The sequence below is a fragment of the Mesocricetus auratus genome, unplaced genomic scaffold (genome assembly GCF_017639785.1).
Source record: "Mesocricetus auratus isolate SY011 unplaced genomic scaffold, BCM_Maur_2.0 Super-Scaffold_15014, whole genome shotgun sequence".
NCBI lineage: Eukaryota > Metazoa > Chordata > Mammalia > Rodentia > Cricetidae > Mesocricetus > Mesocricetus auratus.
This window is the reverse complement of record NW_024429186.1, coordinates 44943470-44953666: the sequence shown is the minus strand read 5'-3', so window position 1 is coordinate 44953666 and position 10197 is coordinate 44943470.

Sequence of the window (10197 nt, the reverse complement as noted above, 5' to 3'; positions counted from 1 at the left end):
AGGGCCCCAGGGAGAGCTGCTGTGGTGATAAAGAACTGACTATTTTGCCTTCTTTACAGCAACAATTCGGGATGGCCCACTCCAAGTGCAGATGCTTTCCAGCTGTGCGCTACTGAACAGTCCCCCAGTCTCCACCCTGAGAAGGCACAAGTTTTCTCTGGTGCATCCCGGAAATGAAGGGCGGGAGAGGTGGCTCAGCCTTTAAAGACTAGGCTCATGACCAAAAATATAAAAAGGAAGGAAAGAAAAAGAGCGGGGAAGAGGGAGAAAGAGGTGTTTTCACCCTTTTCATTTTCCCAAAGGCCAAGATAATAATAATTTAGGGTTTATTCATACTTTCATTGTCTCTTCCTATACGTCCAAATTCTGGCAGGGGTGTGCTGAATGTACCCCCTGTCAGTCCTGGACTCAGAAAAAAAATACTTGATGGGAGTTTCCAAGGGAGGAGGAGATAATGTAGAATCCTGGGATGGCGTGATGGGTGTGCAGTGAGTCCCCCTGGGCATCAGGCCTTTTCTGCTGGAAGAACTGTAGAGGGTGATGCTCTCACAGGTGCACGGGCTTGAGCTAGCAGATGGGCATACAGAGACACTTTCACACTCGATTCTTCATAACCAAATCTTCCCTGATATCAGGTATGCTGAAGATTCCACATTCTGTGTATTTTTCTTTAGTACTGATAAGTCGGAGGATGGCTAAGGAACTGACCTCAGTGTGATTCCCAGACCCCCGTATCAGCTGGCTTCTGCCTTTAGGGAGTGTGACATGCCAGGAGAGGTTGTGAGGGTTGAGGAGGGGGTAGGTACAGGAAGAGGGGAACACCTGGGGTAGTGTCCGGCTTCTGGAAGCTTCTCCAGCAGTGACTGCATTTTCTCTGTGGCCAGCATGGGGAGACTCTATTGCTGGGCCAGCTATCATCAGGCAGCCCTATGCTGAGCTCAGGGACACGTGGTTGTTCCCTTCTCTCCTGCTGTTGTTAATTCATAGACTATAGAGCTGTCCCCTATTTGGCACCCAGTACTCCATCACCTGTGTAACTAATTTCCCGCATTGACTCCCCCCACTTAAAAATAGACTGGGTTCTTTGTTGGGCCCTGACGGTTACAAGCAGACAGATGGGAGGAAAATCAAGCACATTTAAATACTTCCCAAACAATAAATGCAGTGAACATTTGCTTCAAGATTACCTTGGAAACAAATCAACTCACTTAATGTGAACATTTGGAGGCCGTGTATAACTAGACCTTTGCTGGTCGAACAATTTACAATAGTTTAAGATTTTTGAAAGTCAAGAAAAATCTGCTACATGAGCAACGTTTTAAAAAAAAAAAAAGAAGAAGAACAAGAAATAAAGAGCCGCCAGCAATTCCTTTCTCTGTTAGACGAAACTCTTGGAGACGACCAGCCTGGCTCCTCCCCTCCCGCTCTTGGTGGAGAGCGAGAGCAGGAGCGTGGGCAGCTGTGGCAAAGGGTTCTGGAAGCCCTTGAGCTCTTTTGTTCTTGTGCCTAATGGCCCAGCGAGCAGACACACTTGTGCCAGGAAAACTATATGGTGTGGTAACTGGCTGTCTTTATTTCTTGGCCCTGTCGGGCTCAGTCTACCGGACTCTGAGGTTTTGGTAAAAATTCAAAAACATACTTTCTATTATTATCCACTATTTTTCCAGAGGAAAACCCTCTTAGACGTTCAATACAGCTTTTGTATCCACGATGCAAAGAGCTTGGTAAAGGTCCACAGACTCACACGCGCCATGTTGCCCCGAAAGCTTGATTTAGAAACTAGAATTTCAAAGCGACTTCCTTGAGGACGGCCAGCACACCTGGGTGGATCGGGCGAGCACAGAGTTGAGTTGCACACCTTCAGTCACAAGGCAGGGATTCACAGGGTTCCGCTTCACAGTCTACTTCCCAGCATAACCGGGAGCATCCAGGCCAGCTCGAAAACAAGGCTTTCATTTATCAAGGCAACGCGTAAGACAGGGTGAGGTTCAACCGCCAAGGCAGCTGTCCAGATTTGTGTGAGAGCAACAACCCATTGGAATTTCTCTGGGCGCATTAACATACCCCCAATCTTCTAAATGAATACATTTGACTCACAGCTTGTGTGATTTACCCACATGTTAACAGGGTGAGCTTATCCTTCGCACTCTCCAAAAAAGGAGACGGTAAGAAGGCATATTTCAAGGTCTCAAGTGCGTGCGTGCGTGCGTGCGTGCGTGTGTGCGTGTGTGTGTGTGTGTGTGTGTGTGTGTGCGCGTGTGTCTGTGTGTGATCGGTAGCACAGTGGACAGAGAGCACCACCCGCCGTGAGGCAGGTCTTCTGCAGTTGCTGTTCCAGACTCTTCAGCCCTCAGGATGCTTTGGGCTGGGAGAGTTCGTTGAGACATTATTCCCCATCACGTCCCCCATTTTCTCTGTTTTAAGCAGAATGGCACAGTCTGCATTCTCATCTCTCAGAGGACATGCCTACCTCTTGCCAGCAGCCTTACCTCATTAAGGTGATTGTTGTGTCAGGAGAAATGGGGGGGGTGGGGAAAGAGTGCACTCTTTTTAAGTGGCCTATTTATTTCTATTATCTTGTCTCCTTTAGATTAAGGTGGGGAGATGGAAATTCTCCAGGATGAACTGCAGCAGCTTATCTGATGGGGCAAAAGCCAGGCTCTAAGACAGGAAGTAACTCTCTCAAGGTCCCATGGATAGCACCTTACGCAGCTGGGCTTTGAAGCTGTGTAATAAATAAATGTGACATAATAATGCTTCCTATGATTTTTGTTAGTATTGTTGTCTCTGTATATTAACCCTGTGACTCTGGAGGTCGGTCACTGTAACTGTTTTCCTAATGGCTCCATTCTTCTTTGGACATAGAGACCAGATATATGTGGATCAGAAAGTCAGGCATATTTAAGCTCCATTCACACTTGAAGTATGCCATTGACCTTTTCTATTTTTCTCAGAGTTGAATAATACAAATAATTATAGCAGTCTCCCAAGTCACCATCTAAATACAGCACTCTCTTCAAATGCCCAGAACACACACACACACACACACACACACACACACACACACACACACACACACAATACAATACAATATCTGGTAGGATAATTGGAGATAGAGAACCTTAAACACTGCTCAAAATTGACCCTGAATTCTCAGTGTCACTATTAGTTGTTTCTTTAATGGCCCAATTAAAGCATAATTCACATATTATTCAAATCATCCTTTAAAAGCACAGAGTTTAGCTTCTTGGGTGATAGTGTAGGTTGGAAGCTGCCTGCGTATGACACGGTGAGGGAGGAGAGTCAGGATAGAAAATAGACTCTGTTCCAAAGAGGAAGATTGAAGAAGTGTGGGGAAACAGGAGGGGCCTGGAGGAAGCAGTGCATACGATAGCGGACAAAGAGCTACAGCCTCAGCTGGAGCATCTCAGGCAGCCCAGTGAAGAGACTGGAATTTCCATCTGGAAGACAAGCCCAGAGGTCTTGGAAGCATCAACTTCAGTTGAAAGGTTTGGCGAGGCAGTGACTCCTTTTGTGTGACCAGCTGGCATTTGAAAGGCACTCCATTTGCTTGCTTCTCTGTCCTAGAAGGTTGTGACTGGATGCCCTCTTGAGAAAGAGTGTATTATTTACTGAGTGAGTTACTCTGGGGGCATGAGAAAGCAAACACTCACAGGTCAGAGAGGCCGGACAACCTGCCACAGCCTGAAGTGGAAAGACGGCCACAGGGTAAAGTTGTGGTGAAGGGAAGGGCTGGGTACAGACACACTGAGAAACTCAGGAGTCAGGAAACCCTTCTTGACAAGAGGATGGTGGAGTGGTTCTTAGCCATGTATTTGATGGCTAAGAGCATATCCATCACCCAAGGTTCACTGCAGACCCTGTTTGTTAGCCCTGAACCAGAAGTTAGTGGCTGGTTCAGAGTCTGTATCCACAGTCTATCACACGTGGCTCCATTCTGGTGGTTTGAGAACTAGGAAGGTTCGGGACAGTACTTGACTTCTGCAGCCTCATTCCTCCCAAAGGATGTTCGAGTGTTGGGACCTGGATCTCCATGTCAGTGCTTCCCCACTCCCCAGTTCACCTAGAAGACACCCCTCGATACACTAGCCATCTGTCTTAGGCACTTTTCTATTGCTGACGTGAAATACCATGACCAAAGCAACTCGGAGAGCAAAGGGTTTATTTAGCTTATATATCCCAAGGCGTAGTCCCTTGAGGAAATCAAGGTAGGAATCCAAACTGAGCAGGAAGTGAAGGCAGGAGCTGATGCTGAGGCCATGGTTACTTGATTACATGGTTACATACTTACTGACTTGCTCCTAGTGGCTTGCTCAGTCTGCTTTCTTATAGAACCCAGGAACCACCAGGCAGGGGTGTCCCAACTAAAAATGGGTTGTGTCATACCCCATTAATCACTAATTAAGAAAATGTCCTCTAGGTTGCCTACAGCTTGATCTTAGATGGGCAATTTCTTAATTGCGATTCTCTCCATTGAGATGACTCTGGCTTGTGTCACATTGACATAAAACTAGTCACCACAGCATCCAAGTGTGTATGAACTGGAAAACAAAGGCTTCAAAGTTAAGAGTGGTCAGCAGAGGATACTGTTGTATAATGGAGAGAAGCTGCTTAAATGAAGACAACTTCAACATGCTGGCCTAAAAACATACTCCTCATTGTTTATACCATTTTCTCTTTCTATAGTCACTGGTGATGTAATAGTTGGCTTCCATTCATTTTAAGTCTATCTCTGTATCTTATTTGGTTGGATGTTATTAATGTTACAGTCATTTGTTTTCTCTATTTTGGTTGGTATCAAGCAGTGAGTCCTCAAGAGAAGGCTGCTCACTAAGATTCCCAAATGAAACTTTAAAGGGATTCACAAGCCAAAACACAGGAGCACAAGTAACAAAAGGACAAAAGGCAATAAAATGCATCCAAAGGATAAGAACCACTCAACAACCAAATCCAAAGGTTCAAAAACGATTAAAAAATGTTTGATACAGAATTCAAAAGTCTACTTAAAAGAATGGTCAATGACTTCAAAAAGGAGCCAGAAAAAAAAAAGGAGAAAAATGAATCAACTGAGGTTCTGAAAGACACAGATGAAAATCTCAGCAACAGGGCAAGGAGATTTATATCTTAAAAGTAAGAAATAGCTGTCAAGAATGAAAAAGGCAGCAAATCAAATAAAAGATACCAGGACTGAAAGCATCAGCAATAGAGTGGACAAAGTAGAAGAAAGAATATCATGGACAGCAGATAAGATTGTGAAAATATTACATTCATGTATCAACAAAAAAAGAGAAAGGAAAGATCCAAATTAATAAAATTAGTGATTAAGAATGTAATATTATAATAGATGCCAATTAACTCCACAACATCATTAGGAAAGACCTTGAAAACATATATTCTAAAATACAGAAAATATAGGGGAAATAATAAACTCATAGACATGTGAGCTACCAAAATAAAGCCCAGAGAACAGAAATTAGAGATATATAATTAGCATCAGTCTTGTATAACAATAAAGAGACTATTGACAAAACAAAAGTTTTGTTAATTTATACCAGACGTTTAAATAATAACACAAATTCTGATCAGATTATTCCATAAGCCAGAAAAGGAAAGCACACTATGAAACTCATCCTGTGTATTAGCCTGTTATCAAAACCTGATCAAGAAAAGAACACAAATGATCAAGTTTATGATGAACATAGAAGCAAAATTTCTCAATAGAACGATCGCTCATGATTTTCAAGTTGGCTTTATGCCAGGATGAAATAATGAATCAATATATGCAAATCAATAAATGCAATCCAACACATAGACTCAGGACTAGAAATCACATGATTATATAAACACATGGAGATGAAGCCTCTGACAAAGTCCCATATCCCTTCGTAGACAGCCTGAAGATAGCTGAACATAATAAACACAAGTGTATATTTCAAACCTGTAGTCAATAGCATACTAAGTGAAGAAAATCAGTAAGACTCAAAGGTACCAACTCCTTACACATTTACTCAGCATGGTGCTTGATGTCATATCCTAAGCAATAAGGAAAGGAAAGAAAAGGAAAGGAAGAAGTTAAATGGACTGCATTTCCAGATATGCCCTTAGATTTCAAAGACCCCAAAGACTCTTCTGGGGAACATTTGGAGCTAATAACCTCTTTCAGCACAAACAGAAGGATATAGCAGCTTTTCTATATACCAGTATCAAATATGCAGAGAAAGAAATCAGAACAGCCTAATCATATTAGTCTAAAAATAATCCTTGGGCTGGGCGGTGATGGTGCATGCCTTTAATCCCAGCACTCGGGAGGCAGAGGCAGGCAGCTCTCTGTGAGTTCGATACCAACCTGGTCTACAATAGGTAGTTCCAAGACAGCCTACAAAGCCACAGAGAAACCCTGCCTCAAAAACACCCCCCCAAAAAATCCTTGGAATAAACCTTACCAAGAAGATGAAGGATCTTTACACTGATAACTTTAAAACAGTGAATAAAGAAATTGCAGGAGACACTAGAAGATGCAAATGATTTTCAACTCAAGGATTTGGAAAATTAATATTATGAAAATGTACATATTCCTGAAAAGAATCTGCAGAGGTAATCTAATAATACCCTTCAACATTCTAATAATATTCTTTGAAGAAATATAAAAATCCTTGAAATTAATATAGAAACAAAACAAAATCCCAAACAACAAAAAACCACAGCTAACCAAAGCCCAAGTAGCCAAAGCAATCTTATTTTCAAACTGTGCTCCAGAGCTGCAGTAATGGAAATAGCAGTACTTGAAAAAGGTGTGCATAGAAGAGCATAAATAAATAAATGCAGCTATGGCTGCTAGATTTTTTTTGGGCAAAGATTACAAAAATATACACTACAGACAAGATAGCATCTTCAACAGTGGTGCTAGGCAAAGTGAAATTCCACAGTGGGAGAATGAATGAAATTCTCATCCTGATCACAAATCAACTCAAAATGGACCAAAGACCTCAACTTAAGATCTGAAACTTAGTATATAATATATACTATATAGTATGTAGTATATAGGAATGGATTTTCTGAAAAAGACTTCAAAAGGTCAGGAAACAATGCCAATAATTTACAAGTAGAATCGAATGAAATCAAAGAGCTTGGAGTAGCAAAGGAATCAGAGGGAGGAGACAGCCTACAAAATGTGAGACAGTCTTTGCTATCTACACATCTGAAGAATCGATAACTAAAATGAATAAAGAGCTCAAAAAATCGAACACCCCAAACAAGTCATCCAGTTAACAAATGGGAAAAATAATTAATCAGTAGAATTGAGCCCTAAAGAAGAAACGCAGCCACACAATACATACATGGGAAAAATGACATCATTAGCAATCAGAGAAATGCAAATCAAAACCACACTGAGATTCCATCTTACCCCAGTCAGAATGGCTTTCATCCAGAAAAACAAACGCTGGCAGAATTCAGGGGGAAGGAGTCCTTGTGCCCTGGTAGTGGGAATATAAACTGGTACAACCACTATGGAAACCGGAAAACTAGAACGGCCACATAATCCAATTATACCATTCCTGAGTGTGCTTTGAGAGGACCACAAGGCTCCATGTTGTAGAGAAACTCGTATGATCACACTAATGATGCAGCATGATAACATAGATGTCATCAACAGGGGAATGGGTCACAAGACAGCAGATACACACAGTAGGCTTTATTCAGACATAAAGAATGGAATTATGTTTTCAGAAAATGCATGAAACTGGAAATCATCACATTGACTCAGGTAAGCTGGAGTCGGGAAAACAAACAGTGGAAGAGAGAGACTTCACAGTGGAAGAAAGAGCCTTCGCAGTGGGAGGAGGGAGTCAGAAGGAGGGATGAGCGGGACACAGTGTGCGATGCGGCTGGCGGACAACAGCAAAAGGCAATGGCACACGTCTATTCAAATGTCAGAATGAGACCCAGCGTTTAGTAGTCTAAATTTAAAATACTCAAGAAGCCTAGAGAAGCATTTTTTTTATTCGAATTAGGGCTTCTCAATAGCTATGGAGCCAGACTGGCCTTGAACTCACAGAGATCCCCCTGCCTCTGCCTCTCAAGTGCTAGGATTAAAGGCATGCACCACCAATGCCTCGCAACATTTTCCTTTCTTGAATGGTGTTTTAAATAAAATGTAAAGTACAAATAAAATCAATTAAATCCTAAGCTAATAACTTCCATGGTTACTTCCTGTGTCACTGTGACCAGACTGAGACCTTTGACCAACCCTGATTCTGGGTGAGTCCTAGACAAGTTTCTGGGTAGGAACAGCATTTGAATCAGTAGTCTGGGCCACTCAGATTACCCTTCCTGAAACGTGTGGAATTCACCTAATTGATGCAAGGGTTAACAAGAGAAAATGCTGACTTTGTAGGGGCCAAGAAGGAATTCTCTCTCAGGGAAGAATTCTTTCCACCTGACTATATCTAAACTGGAACATGGTTATTTTTGTCTTATTATCTGGCTGCAGATTCAGTCTGAAGCCTTGGCTACTCCAGGTCTTGAAGAATACCAGCCTTTGGGCTAGACATACTGTTAGCTGTCATATGATTCCAGCACACCTTACCCTGAAGATTTGGAATCTTGGAATCCACAATTGCAAGATCCAAGTTCTATTGTTTATATATCTGCAGAATTATGACTGTTGCTTTTTTAGTTATATAAATGCTCATTCATAACGAAGTTAGAAATCCTGGCTAACATTTTGTGGCAATATGTACAAATGTAGCCTAGTGAATTTACACTGATATGATTCCAAAGGATAGACGTCATAGGGCCTGGAGAACAAGCCAGTACAGTGCTTGCCCTGCCAGCATGAGGGCTTCTGCTTGATTCCCAGAACCCACTTTAAAAAGTTAGGAATGGTAGCATGCACTTAGAAGCCCAGCATTGGACAGACAGAGACAGGCTTCCTGGCCGTCAGCCTAGACTACCTGGGGAGTTCTGAGCTAGTGAGACCCTCTTTCTCAAAAAGAGGCAGACAACACCTGAGGAATAGCACTGGAGGTTGTCCTTTGACCTCCAGAGGCACACACACACACACACACACACACACACACAGACACACACACACACACACACACACACACACAGAAACATTTTTGTTAAACAAACAAATGAGGAAACCCATGACCTTGTCAGTTTCCTGGGACTATCATAACACTCCACCACACATTGTCAGTCCCAGAGGCCAGAAGTGTAAACCAAAGTGTTTCCCGGATGGGTCCCCCTGAGACTCACAACTGTTCATACCTCACTGCCAACTCCTTGCAGCTACAGACAGTCTTTGGCATCCTCCAAGTTACAGGCACATCACTCCCATCTGTGCCCTGTCGCTGAGTGGCCCTCCCTTGGTATCTCAGCCCTGCTTGTTTTCCTAAGGAAGCACATTGCTTTACGACACATCTTTAACAAGAATGATTTATCTTGAGATCCCTATTTTAATTGCCTCTTCAAAGATCCTTATGGTTAATAGAGCCCCATTGAGGTTCTGCATGGCCATGGATCTTGTGCCGTTGCTTTCCAAGGCAGATCATGTACAGATGAGTATAAATGGCTGTAGAGAGGGACAAACAGTTCAGAAGAGCACATAGTCAACTGTTGTGTGATTGGCATTAGGGAAAGCTTTTGACTGTGCAATATGAAATTAGAGAAGGGAGCTTCCTATCCACTGAGCTTTTGATTTTAATTGTAAGGTGTTCTAAAGATAAGGGGGCTAGTAATACTCCTAGTTTGTAAACAGTCTAATATTGATCAAATAATTCCAGTCATGTAGAAAATCTTTATCCTTTGCCACACGCATTAGAGAATGGTCTGTGAGCAGACACACCACAGCGAGAGCCTTTTTTCTCAGCTCATGCCCATTCCAAGAACTATACAGTTCGAATTCTGCTGGCATGCAGAGCTGTTATTTTTTACTTTTATGGTTGTGTGTGTGTGTGTGTGTGTGTGTGTGTGCGCGCGCAAGAGTTGAGAGATCTCCAACCCACTGAAGAGAACGCATTGTCCCAACTCTAGAGGAAGAGGACAAAATGAGGACTTTTAAAGGAACATCTGTGAGGGAAGCAAGGGCAGGTGACAACCATCTCAGCCCTCCGTTGCTGAAGTGTGCATCTTAGCAAATTGCAGGTGAGAAAATGTTCTTGTTAGTCAGTC